The sequence below is a fragment of the Paroedura picta genome, chromosome 7, assembly GCF_049243985.1.
Source record: "Paroedura picta isolate Pp20150507F chromosome 7, Ppicta_v3.0, whole genome shotgun sequence".
Lineage (NCBI taxonomy): Eukaryota > Metazoa > Chordata > Lepidosauria > Squamata > Gekkonidae > Paroedura > Paroedura picta.
The window spans coordinates 83,554,476-83,567,604 of record NC_135375.1 but is presented as its reverse complement, the minus strand read 5'-3'; the positions used below and the strand labels follow the sequence as shown (position 1 = coordinate 83,567,604).

The 13,129-nt window shown below is 44.6% G+C and overlaps 1 long non-coding RNA gene across 1 annotated transcript; it reads right to left on the bottom strand.

Moving 5' to 3' along the window:
• Positions 1 to 6,414: 6,414 nt before the first annotated feature.
• LOC143841838 (uncharacterized) lies at positions 6,415 to 11,280 on the bottom strand. The gene is made up of 3 exons (XR_013232888.1): positions 11,164 to 11,280; positions 7,531 to 7,620; positions 6,415 to 7,038 (listed from the first exon to the last, which is right to left on the bottom strand). It is a non-coding gene; the product is annotated as an uncharacterized LOC143841838 (long non-coding RNA).
• Positions 11,281 to 13,129: the final 1,849 nt, after the last annotated feature.

The following is a 13,129-nucleotide window of genomic DNA, read 5'->3' as shown; positions in this document are numbered from 1 at the left end:
ACATTTAAGGCAATAAAAACTATCTTAAGCAAGATACACCATTATGTAGAAAGTGGGGTGAAAGGAAAATAGTCAGTGGAGTCAAAGGAAGGTGATAAGTATAATAAACACTGTAAAAGGATAGAATAATGCAAATATACCTAATTTTCAAATATTTAAATCCAGAAATTGGGACCATGGATAGATCTTTCTACAAGATAGATCTTTCTACAAACCTGAGAAAGCTTTGCAGAAAAATCTGAAAAAAGAAAAAAACCAAACATGACAGGGATTTAAAACTCCCCTGCCCATAGCTTTAAGAAATAAATGTCCTCTATGATCTTGGATGGGCAACCACAGCAGTAGATCCAGTACTCATGTATCTGTCAGCGAAAGACAAGGGGACAGAGCAGAGCCCTTTCAGAGCGGCTTGGGCCATTGAGAGCAAGGCATAGCAGCAACCAGCAGGTGACTTGCTGTCATGCAGCTTCCATGACTGATCCGTGCCCAAGTGCTTGCTGCTCTTCAACAGCAGCCACTCTACAAATGCAGCTGGGACTTACCTCACACTGCTATTGAAGAGGCAGCAGGCAGCCAGCGAGGGGAGGTACGAGGCGATCATGCGCCTGGCTGGTGGGCCAGGCACACATGCACCGAAAGAGGAGGGCATGTGATCCTCTGCACCTATTTAAGGCACTGGGCTGCATCACAGTGGCCTCTTCCCCTTCCATCGGCAGCAAAGCCATGCGGCTCCCACCCACCCACCCAGTTATGGTTATGGTTGCTTGGTATTATGCTATGATGGAGTTTTTGATTCCTGTTCATATGTTGAATTTATTGTCACAGCTTTTGTGGGTGGCTTGGGCCTCTTTTGGGGGAGTGCAATCAAGGGGATTGAATTCCTTAGGTACAGGGTCTCCTTAAGGAGGCAGCTTGGAGGAGAGTGAGGCCAACAGAGATCAGAAGGATGAAATCACAGGGCCAGGAGAGGTCTGTGCCTCCTCCTGGGTTGGGCCCAGCAGCAGGGGAGATCTGTTTTCCAGGGGAGGAAGCGGGTGGCTCCCTGATGACGTGGTGGACAATCTTTGTGGCAGGGGCCACTGGTATAGGCTCCTTCTTTCCATGCCAGACTGGGGGCCAATATCTGTATTACAATAAAGCTGCAGCCAATTTTGCACCCAGCAGAGTGTCAGTGTCTTCCTTCCTGCCCAAAAAACCCGCCTACAAGTCAAAAGCTAGTGTGTTGCAGTGGCTAGATTTTCATGCTGAGAGATCAGATACAAACCCAGCCTCTGCTGTGGAAGTTCATTAGGTGTCTGGGCCAGTCTCATGATCTCAGCTTAACCTACTGCACAGTTTTGTTGTAAGAATAAAATGAAGGAGTGGGGGAAATGATAGAAGCTGCTTTGGATTCACATTATGCAAAAAATATAGTATTGTTATTGTCATAGCAGCTGTTTAAAGGGGCGTGAAGAAGAGGTTTTGGTCCAGGGTATCAATTTGCGTACTGAAACCCGGGGGTTGGGGGGTCTCAATAAGAGATTAGCTAGCAACCGAGCGCAGCCTTATCTGTCTGGGAAACCAGGGGCTCGGAGCCAGATGGATGGGGAGGTTGAATGAGGTAGGTACCTGGCAACCATTGCACAGGCCATCTTCCCAGGGATGGACTCTGGGGGCAAGAGACCTACCCTCCCAGCAGGGAAGGAGGTGGACCCAGGGCGCCCCTGGAGCCCAGAATAGCAGATGGATGGCTACATTGTTTGGCACTTTCCTTGTGCCAGTCCAAGCCGCAGAATGCAAGGTGTTGGCAATAAAAAAAATCTGTGGCCCTGTTACTGCCAAAAGAAATTGAGTTGTGTCTTGCTTGACCCTATGCCACCCTGCCAGTGAACAAGCAGCAACTTCTAATCTGAAGAACCAGATTTGATTCCCAGTTCTTCCACCTGCAGCCATCTGGGTGTCTTTGAGCTAGTCACAGTCCTGTTTGAGCTGTTCAGACAGAGCAGTTTCTCTCAGAGCTCTCTCAGCCCTACCTGCCTTGCAGGGCATCTGTTGTGGGGAGAGGAAGGAAAAGCAATTGTAAGCCGCTTTGAGACTCCTTTGGGTAGTGAAAAGCAGGGTATAAGAACCAACTCCAACTCCTCTTCCATTTCTCTAGATCAGTGATCCCCTAGATCAGTGGTCCCCAACCTTTTTATCACCGGGGACCACTCACCGCCTTTCACTGAGGCCCGGTGGGGGGGGGGGGTAGTTTACTCCTCTACTCTCAACCACTGCCCTAATGCTCTCTGACCACTATGGTAATGTTTAAACATCCCTTCAAAATAAGATACAGACACGCCACAACAATGAACATAAGGAACATTTTATTTTAATGGAAATTTTAACTCATGACAATGACAAATCAATGGGAACCCTGAGCTTATTTCTCTGCAACGAGATAGTCCCATCTGGGAGTGATGGGAGACAATGACACCCGAAGTGTGTTGTAAAGGGCTGGGGGGAGGGATGAAGTAAATGGCTGGGGGGGGGAAGAAGAAGGCGTCCTTCGGGGCCCACCTCCAATTAGTCGAAGGACCACATGTGGTCCACGGACCATAGGTTGGGGATCGCTACCCTAGATGACCATGTGCTCTGTCAGTACAATGTTAAGCAGAGTTACAGCCTTCTAAGCTCCTTGACATTTAAACGCTTAGGGTCACTCTGTAAATCTGACAAACAGATTCCAGAATACCGGACAGATCCAGGGCTGCTGCTTAACACCTTTTTTGGGGGGCCCTCTGAAGATCTGAGTAGGGAATTGGTGGAAATCATTGCAACCTTATATACAAGTAGCAGTACGTTTTTATTTTGCAAATCAAGCACTGGATAGACCCAAAGAGTTTTGAATGTTATAGAAAGTCATTATTTAGTGCAATACTGACGTTGATTAAATAATGGAGTTTTTTTTTAATGCTTAGTTATTTGATTGATTAATACTAGAATGCATATCCTGAGTTTCCATATTGTGAAAGATGAGATCCCATCTCCTATGGCCATTACTTCCCCCTCCCTATCAGCTTTCTAGTGGTTCCTCTCCTGGCCGTGCTGAAAGCAGCAGAGAGGGTAGACAGACAGATGATGAGCCATTGGAATAGAAGCTCACGTGCTGCATTAGAATGGTGTAATTTTACTGATTCTGTAACTTGATACAGAAGACATTTTAAACCATTAAAAAAGGAAAGAAAGAGGGAAAAGGGGAAATGATATATACTCGCTTTACCAATTAAGTGCATATTGAAAGCAATAGGAACAAGATGAGGTTAGAATCAATTTTCTTACTAAACAGACGGTGGCGGGGAGTAGCTTTTACTGTTCTAATTTATGCACACAAGTTTATTACCCAAGCAGGCCACCCAGTGCACCAAAGAAATTGAGCACAGGTCTTCATTAAAAGGGTGATGGCCACAGCAGGAGAATGTGGGAGATGTTCATTGTGGGGAAAGTGGAGCCCTAATCCACAGCCATTCGGAATTCTAACAGCATTGCTCAAACATTTCAGTGCCTTATTAATCTGCTGACTTTATGCTGTCTTTAAATGCACACACGGGGGGATGTGTGATAGATGTGCTAACGGATCGGCATTTTGTTTCTTTTTTCCTTTCCTTTTTTCCTTTCCTTTTTGCATTTCCGTTAACTATAAAACATGCACTGTTTTAATTAAGTTGCTTCCAACTAATTCAGGTGCTCTATAAAAATATAATGAAGCAATTAAGATGTGCTTCATGTGACTGAGACACCTTGTTCTCTCCTCCCGCCCCTTTTGGAAAAGGCAGAAGTGGTACTTCAGGAGGCTCTTCTCCCCTTCCCTCTGCCATTGCAAACCTTGTTGTATAGAGAAGGCCACTGAGGAACTGGTCCATCGGATCCCGATCATGTGGGTTTTGTTAATGACAGGGGAACACAAAGTGTTCATTTGGGATTGTGTCGTAAAAGGAATTTGATTTTTATTTTCAAATGGAAGAGCATTTGCCTGTTCATGTGCACAAGCCTGCTCTGAGCAAGCAACACCACCTTAGGATAATTCAACAGTAGAGATATTACCAAATTTTGTGACAACTCTGGATGGTTCTTTCACAAATTTTATGGATTTTACATACTTGGGATGGAACTTCAGACATTAACATGTATTCAGCCATCATTGCAAGAAAAGTATATGGAGTTATCCCTTCTGTTTCAGCAACCCAACTCCCAGAATGCTCATTCCTGGGCCTGCCAGATCTATTCAGAGGAACAAGCATGTGGGTCAGTGGGCAGAAGAGATGAGGAAGATGAAATCAGTCCCTTCCTCAAGCAGAGTCTGCAGAAGAGGAAGGTGGAACAATTTCACCCGCCTGTCCTTCCTCACCCTAGTTCCCCCAGAGCCCCAGGCTTATTTCTCTGCATGGGTCCTGCAGACCTGGTAATGATTTTTTCAGGTGATTGGAAGAGTCTGGAAGAATAGAGAGAAATGCAGGAAAACGCTTGCATTTCACAGACTGGGTGGCAGGATGCATGCTACTATTAACTGACACCTGTATTAAATTATTGCAGTGTGAAAATGCTCGTACACATGGAAGGACCTGCTAATTCTTGTAGGGTTTGATGTTGTACTGTAGCAGAAAACGTAATGCTTCCAAAATACTAAAACTATGCAACAGATTGATGTTCAAATAGAAAAGGGTTGCAAAAGAATGGGACTTCCTTCGTATTCATCCATTATCCCGACAGTCCATCGGCAAGACATATAGGACAACAGTGAAGAAGAAGATGCTGAAGGAATCTTATCAGGGCAACACAGATCCTTATCTAGCCTACATAGCCGTTAATGGGGAGCATTTGAGAATGAGGCACTGCTCAGCTTCAGGGAAAAAGAGGCATACAGGTACTTTTTGAACAAGAAATGAAACACTATACTCCCATCTGCCAGCTACGTTCTTCAGACAGCCTTTGGGTTATGATGCTTTCCTTTAGGACTATCCATACTGCAATAGCCAGGTCATGAGTTTATGTTGTGGTGGGTCCAATCTCCTAAGAGTTTCTGAGATGGTAATTTCTGTGCTAATTTTTTGCTGATTGGACTCTTGTCCAGTTTTGATTTCCTCACTACCTTGATAATGTTGTTTTCTGTCACGTTGCAGCTGACTTCGGTGACCCCCATAGGGGAAGAGACATTGTGAGGTAGTTTGCCATTGCCTGGCTCTGCATAGGAACCCTGGACTTCCTTTGTGGTCTCCCATCTAACCACTGACCAAATACTTGACCCTGCTTAGCATCTGAAACTAGGTGAGATCAGGCCAGCCTGGGCTATCCTGGTCATGGTGCTGCCTTGAATCCGAACAGTTAAGGCAGGGCAGGAATATTTTAAATAAATGATGGCAACAACACAAGACATTCTCCTATGGCAGAATCAGTGGCCATCTATTGGAATGATTTATAGAAAAAGTGACTGAATAACATATAGCCTAGATTAGCGATCCCCAACCTGTGGGCTGCGGACCACATGTGGTCCTTCGACTAATTGGAGGTGGGCCCCAAAGGACGCCTTCTCCCCCCGGCCCTTTACTTCATCCCCCCCCCAGCCCTTTACAACACACTTCATTGTTGTGGCGTGTCTGTATCTTATTTTGAAGGGATGTTTGAACATTACCATAGTGATCAGAGAGCGCTAGGGCAGTGGTTGAGAGTAGAGGAGTAAACTACCCCCCCACAAGGGGCCTCAGTAAAAGGCGTTGAGTGGTCCCCGGTGATAAAAAGGTTGGGGACCACTGGCCTAGATCATATTTGGTTCACACTGGCTTATTATGCATGGCCCTGCTGCCAGCAGTTCAGTGCAGCAGGGCAGCATACCCTTCCACTTCCTGTGTAAACACAGGGGACAAAATCCCCCCTGGAGTTGTCCATATGCACACAGAACTCTGGGGCAGACAGATTTCCCCCTGCCATGTGGCAGTGGCAGCAGCAGGGGTACGTGGAAGCTGTCTCTGCACGAGGGTGGAGTCGTATGGCGATGCTATCACACCATCATGGGGGTCGATGAATGCCCTGTTCTTCTCTCTGACACCCTGAGTGGACACTGTAGGCAGAGGAGGAGCCAGACAATTTGCATAAACATGGGCCCAGCATAGCATGGGTGCTGAGAGCACCCATGTTAAGTAAAGGAATGCCGGGAAATCAGCATTCCTCTCCAGAGGGCCATCAGAGGCCCTAACGTGGGTCAGGGCTGGGAGGGGGCCGGGCTGACAGCAACTTCATGCGTCTATGGGGATTTACCTTGCTGACGTATAAGCGCTGACCCAGCGCACCCATCCTGTGCATAATTGACTACTATGATGCATCCAGGAGGGAGATAAGACATCAGAACACTAAAAGTTTTGAACCAATAATGTCGGAGCCAAATGAGAAAGCAGATGATGAAACTAAAGCAGATACTGACAAGTTAAACTCTATGGGCATCCTAAATGTAATAGCTGCATACGGTGCTGGAGACGCTTCAGGTATATAATATGCTTATGACCACATCAAGAATCAAAACATGTATATCAGATATGGAAATATTAGATTTACAGTGACAACAGTACACGAAATGTTGCATTGTAGGTAGGCATGGGCAGATAAGTCATTCGGAGATATAGTCATATGTGATTGTAGTAAGAATTATATAATGGTCACGTTTTTTGGTTTGCACATCAGTTTCTTATGGCATTATTTTATAAAGCTTGCCTTCTCTTGCCCTCAGCCTGTGGGTCAGTAGGTTCCATTCATTACTTCTTAGACTTGTAGTATTGCCAGAAGAGGACACATTCGGGAATGTTTATGATTTTCTCCTGGAATCTACCATTCTAAACCAAAACGTCCATGCCATAAAACACAACTGCATTAATATTTTTGGTGTCTATTTTCCATTAGAGTTTACCACATGGTTATTTCTTTTGGGCAGGGGGGATGCATTGGATACACAGCAGATACCATTCAGATCCCTCTCATTCAGGCGAGATTGCAGCAGGTGTTGGATATGTACAAAGCACTACCTACAATTCGCTGTCAAAGAGAAAGAATTTGAGTAAGTATTGGTAATTATAAAAGGAAGTGTTCGTTTCAAAAACAAAGAAATCTGCAGTAAATGCATTACCTTTAAATACTGTTATTATTCTTTTAATGGTAGGTGGCTATTATTATGCAGCGTAAGTGAACATTGAAAAGAGCTCACGTTATTAACGGCCAGATGAATTAGATTCTCTCCCCCCCCATTTGGAAATCTAATTTTAAACGTCCTGCCAGCTGCCCTCTGAAGTTCTTGACTCCCTTACAGCCACCGCTTCGACAGTGTCAGCAGTCTCCGAGAACACAGCTACTGTACCATAGAGAATAATTGCATTACGTGGCAGATAAAACAAGGAGATATGCATCAGATTATAAATAACTTAATTTTCTCCAGGAATTTTACATCTTAATCTGCTGGACTATCACTTTCACTTAGGCTCTGGAACAAAATTATGTTATTGTATTCCCAGGCATAATTCAATAACTCACCCATAAGGAAATGTCAGGTCATATTTGCAGCAATTCAGGGACCATTAAGCGAGATCGGAAGGTCATTCTGTTTGAACATTGTAAATGAACCTGTCCAAGGAAGTTTTGGTTAGGGACAGCCAAGGACTCGTTATAGAATCTGTTTGCCCAACGACCCACAATTACCACATGATGGTTATGGCGGCGAGTCCTTGGAAATCTGAAATAGAACAGAGCTTACAACACAAGGCTGCTCCACCCCCCCCCCCCCGACTAAATCTGAGAAGAAACAGCATTGAGAAATGCCCTCTTGCTATAAACCAAATAGAAGTGTCTTGAAGAATTAGAAAAGTGCTGTAGCAATTTAAGGTTACCAACTCCATGAGGGAAATACTGAAGCTTGGACTCTGGGGAGGGTGGGATTTAGAGAGAGGAGTGACCTAATGGAGTATTATGGTATAGGGCCTACCTTCCAGAGAAGTCTTTTCTCCCCAGCTGAACTGACCTCTGTAGTCTGGAAATTAGTTGTAATTACAGTTGTCAGCACTGGGTTAGAAAATACCTGGGAGATTCTGGAAGGGGAGCCTGGGGAAAGTCAGATTTAGGGGAGGGGGCCTCAATAGTCTGTAATGCTATAGAGTCCACCCTCTAAAACAGCCATTTTATGCAGGGGAATTGATCTTTATCATCTGGAAATCAATAGGATAGAACTCCAGTTCCTACCTGGAGTTTGGCAGCCCTAGTTGTAATTCCCAGAGCTGTCCAGCCCCACCAATGGCTGCAGCATGCAGGGATCATTTACACCCACCAGTTCTACTCTCATTACACTATAATGCATACTTCCGACAACTTATTTATGATGTGTGTAGGGCAGCCAGGAGATTCAAGGATTTTAATGTCTTAGCATAGCAATAACAGGTAGAATGCATTTATGTAGCCACAAAGCTGTCCTGGTGGGACCTTAAAGACTTTCACAGTAGCAAGAGCACCTCCTCACAGGACGTGGTGCTTTCCCCTCAGAGCCAACTTGGTATAGTGGTTAAGAGTGGCAGACTCTAATCTGGACTACTGCTCCATATGCAGTCAGCTGGGTGACTCACGGTTTCCCCTCAGAGCTCTCTCAGCCCCACGAGGTACCCGCTGTGGGAAGTAGAAAGGAAGTAATTGTAAGCCACTTTGACATTCATTCAGGTAGAGAAAAGTGGGATATAAAAACAGCTCTTATTTTCCCTCATGTCCAACCTACTGTCTTTGCCTTTTAGCCATTGATTTAAAAGCTAGTAGGTATTAGCCAGCCTCCAAGTAGGATTTGGAGATCTTCCAGAATTACAGTTGATCGCGTATGACAGAGATCAATTTTCTTGAAGAAAATAGCTACTTCAGAGAGTGGATCCTATGGTATTACACCTTATTAAGGTTCCTCCCATCCCGAGATTCTGCCTTCCTCAAGAACCAAGGGGAATTATTTCCCCAAACAGGAAAGGAACCAGAAATAAATGTAACATGCCAACCTCATCCAAAACCTATGTAGGCATGTCAATGACATTAGGGGATGATGCTTTGGTGTTGAGGCAAAACTGTGGTAGAAGGGAGCCAGGGAAAACCCAAAAGGTAGGTGACTATACAATGATCTCATGCAGAACTCCACTAAAATATAAATCCCATTGCAGATTGGGGTGGAGAACCCAGAGCAAGAGTTCCAGGTGGGATCAAGTAGCCCATTAAATGGCAGCCACTGAAGCCCTGTTGGATACCTCCATCCTGAGTAAGTTTGCAGCTACCAAACGGTTGATTTTGCTTGAGGTTTCCTGTGCCACACCCAGAGGCCCAGTTTCTGTCAGAATGCATTCATTCCTACATCATTGTGTGGTCTTTGCTGTGTTTTTTTCTTCGTTAGTGCCACATAATCTCTGACTATATCGCCTTTCCTGTAGCATACCATTTTAACCTACACTTAGATGGGCAGAGGAATAAAATTAATTTTCCATACCAGTAATCTGGACATGTGTCTCTGACCTCAACTTAGTTACTCCTTCATTTGTTCAGCAACGAGTTTTGCTTCTGCACTGAGCTCTACTTTGAAGCTCCACTAACTGTAGTTTCCATTGCGACAGAACATTAGAGCAGTGGAGGTTTTCCTCACTTGGAAGTCTCTTTTGTACCCGCTCACTGCATAGCCCACATACCAATTTGTCTCTTAATGCATCATTAAGCCCCTCCTTGAAGTCACAGTGTTCTGAAAGCCTTTTTAATTTTGTTGCAAATGAGGGAACAGTTTCACCTTCTTACTGATGCCTCTTGTGAAATCTGAACTTTCACCAGGGGTTTTGGGTAACAGATGTTGCTGGAGGAAATGCATTATTTGTTTATAAGGCTGGTTTGCAGGGGTTCTCCCTTCCCCCTTTTCTAGAACAATCAGATTGGATATATGATTGTCGATTTGTCCTCCCATAATAATCAACAACGAAGCTACACATTTTGGAGAGAATAGGTAGTGTGGAAGTAGGCCAGTCTTCCAGAGTTCTGTCAATGACCCCAGTTTGCCAATCATAGCCTGCTACCCCACATATCTTCTAAGTGTCTGCAATTTACCATCCAGAGCCATACAAGGTCACTGAATTTCAGTGGTAAGATATTATCTGATAATTAAACTAGCAACTCCAAAAAGGATAAATACACAGATTAAGGCCATAACCAAAAATTCCCCTGGTGTAATAAAAATGCCAACTAACAGTTATGATACATCAGCAGATTCAATATAACCAGCTATTGGAGAATTGTAACTTCAGTTTTACTGAGATGCACTCAAAAAATGAATCCCCCGCACATGCACACACACCATGTTATCCATCTAATTTTGTTACCGTGTGATGGAAACAGGAACCCAGGAAAGATGCAGTTGGTTTTGTAATGAATCCAGGTAGCAGATGGGATTTCTTTGGGGTGATTTTCAAACTGTTTTAGGTTTCCCTGGGAACTTATTGAGATTTTATTAATGGGGAAATCATTAAGCACAGTTACACTCATTCACAAGTACAGATCTTTTACAATGCACACCCATTGCACTGACATACTCTAGGGTGAACTTCCAATGTGCTTAATTAAATCAGAGTCCAGTAGCACCTTTAAGACCAACAGGGAATATATAGCAATATTCTCTGTCATGTAAGGAGTTCATAGTCTGATGAAGAGTGCTTGCACTTGAAAGAAAGAAAGAAAGAAACAGAGAAAGGGACAAAGAAAGAGGAGTAGGGAAGAGATGTGGGAAGGAAGGCATCATTTCTCCTGAAGAAAACAGCTGCTTTGGAGGGACCCTGGCCCTCCTAGCCCCATCCCCAAGCAAAAGTGTCTATATCCCCACCTTTCCATCCAACCAGACATCATTCAAAGGCCAGGTGGGCTGCCACCTTCCTACCCTCCACATCTTCCAAAGGTTGGGCCACAAAGGCTGTGGGGGGAGGCTGCCACCCCCCCCCCTCACATTTCCCAAAGGCTTGGCCATGCAGAGAAGGCTGCAGGGGGCTGCCTCCTTCCTCCACATCCCTATCTCCCAAAGGGCAGGCCAGGCAGGGAAGGCTGTTGTCCTTTTAGGACTCCTCAGAAGAAAAGCTTTGCCAGGAGCTTCCCCTGAGCCTCAGCTAGATGAGAGCTTACCCTAACCATTTGTTCAACAGGCAGAGAGCTATGACCAGCAGGAAGGAATGGAACTGGAGACAGACCAGGGCTTAAATTTCAAAGTTGTTGCAGGAGTTCCTCATTCCACTACTCATCCTCCAGCTGTAGCCCCCTGCCTTGTCAGCCTACCTGAATCACCTGAGCCAATTAAGAAATGCCAGCTATGTGCTAGAAGAGTGTGCCACTCTAAAAGGCACCATACCATGATAGCAAGACAGCTGCTGACTGCAGAAGATTGGGAGTCAGAGTGAGGAGTGAGCCCCATGATTTACCCTCATTGGAAGAGTGCCCCCACCCCAAAAAGGTCAATCAGGTAGGTAGTACATTGTCTGCATGCAATTTAAATTAATTGACCCTCATTGACAGAGTGCAATTTGAACGGATTGGTCATCATTAGAACAGTGTTCTCTCCCTATTGGCTGCATACTTCCAGGGAGAGCCAATCAGGTAGGCATTGAATTGTTTGCATGCAATTTGAATTGACTGGTCCTCATTGGCAAATTGAAGTTTGAACTCATTGGCCCTCATTGACAGAGTGCAGTTTGCACTGCTTGGTCCTCACTGACAGAGTGGTGTCTCCCTATTGGCAGCACCCAGGACCAGTTAGGTAGGGAGTGACTTGGCTGCATGCAACTTCAACTTTATAATGTTTAATGATGATGATTTGGATGAAGGAATAGAGGGGGTGCTTATTAAATTAACTAATGACACTGGGAAGGGTAGCAAATACGCCAGAAGACAGAATCAGAATACAAGACGATCTTGACAGGCAGGAAAGCTGGGCTAAAATGTATACAATGAATTTCAGTAGTGATAAATGTAAAGTTCTTCATTTAGTCAGGAAAATTCATATGCATCACTATAGGATGGGTGAGATTTGTCTTGGCAGTATAAAGGTAAAGGTAAAGGTATCCCCTGTGCAAGCACCGAGTCATGTCTGACCCTTGGGGTGACGCCCTCCAGCGTTTTCATGGCAGACTCAATACGGGGTGGTTTGCCAGTGCCTTCCCCAGTCATTACCGTTTACCCCCCAGCAAGCTGGGTACTCATTTTACCGACCTCGGAAGGATGGAAGGCTGAGTCAACCTTGAGCCGGCTGCTGGGATCGAACTCCCAGCCTCATGGGCAAAGCTTTCAGACGGCTGCCTTACCACTCTGCGCCACAAGAGGCTCTTGGCAGTATAGTATGTATGAAAAGTATCTGGGGGTCTTAGTAAACCAGACACTGAACATTAGTCAGCAGTGTGACTCAGTAGTGAAAGAAGACGACTTAGAGAAGATGACTTGAGTCATTCCCTTTGCATTTCCCTGTACAGTTCAATAAACTTTGCTGTCATATGCTTTTCATTTGGCACCGTGAAATTCTCCGTTCCTTTATTATTATTTTTTGTCTGTCGAGTTTTTTGTTCTTTTGACATGATAAGAAGTAATCTGACTCTCTCGTTAGCCTCTGTTTATTCAAGATGATCTTTCACATATAGCACTACTGAGTCTGATTTAGTGCATTAACATTTCCAGTTTGGCCCCATTTCAGGAACTGTGCTGGTAACATTCTATCCCATGGTTAAATAGTGGCTAATCAGTATTTATGAATAGGGTTTTGGAAGGCCCTTAAGAACAGTGCTTTCATGGTGAAGCCAGAGAAGCATCCCCTCCCTTTCTAAAACACCAGCATAGCTAAGCTTCAAGAATCAGGAGGGTACATTAGGGCAGAATCGTTTTCTTCTCTTTTTTTCCCCCAATTGCATTTCAAAAAATGTGTAATGAAAATGCTGACAGTAATTTAAATGGAGTATACGTTCCTTATAGGCATTAAAGCTATTTGTTAAACTTTGTAATTACTATGCAAATCAAGTGGCATGTTTAAAAAATGGCAGTGAAGTGAACACTGAAGGAGAAAAAGAGAACACACACCCCAGCTTGAAGCAAACCAATATGCAAGCAA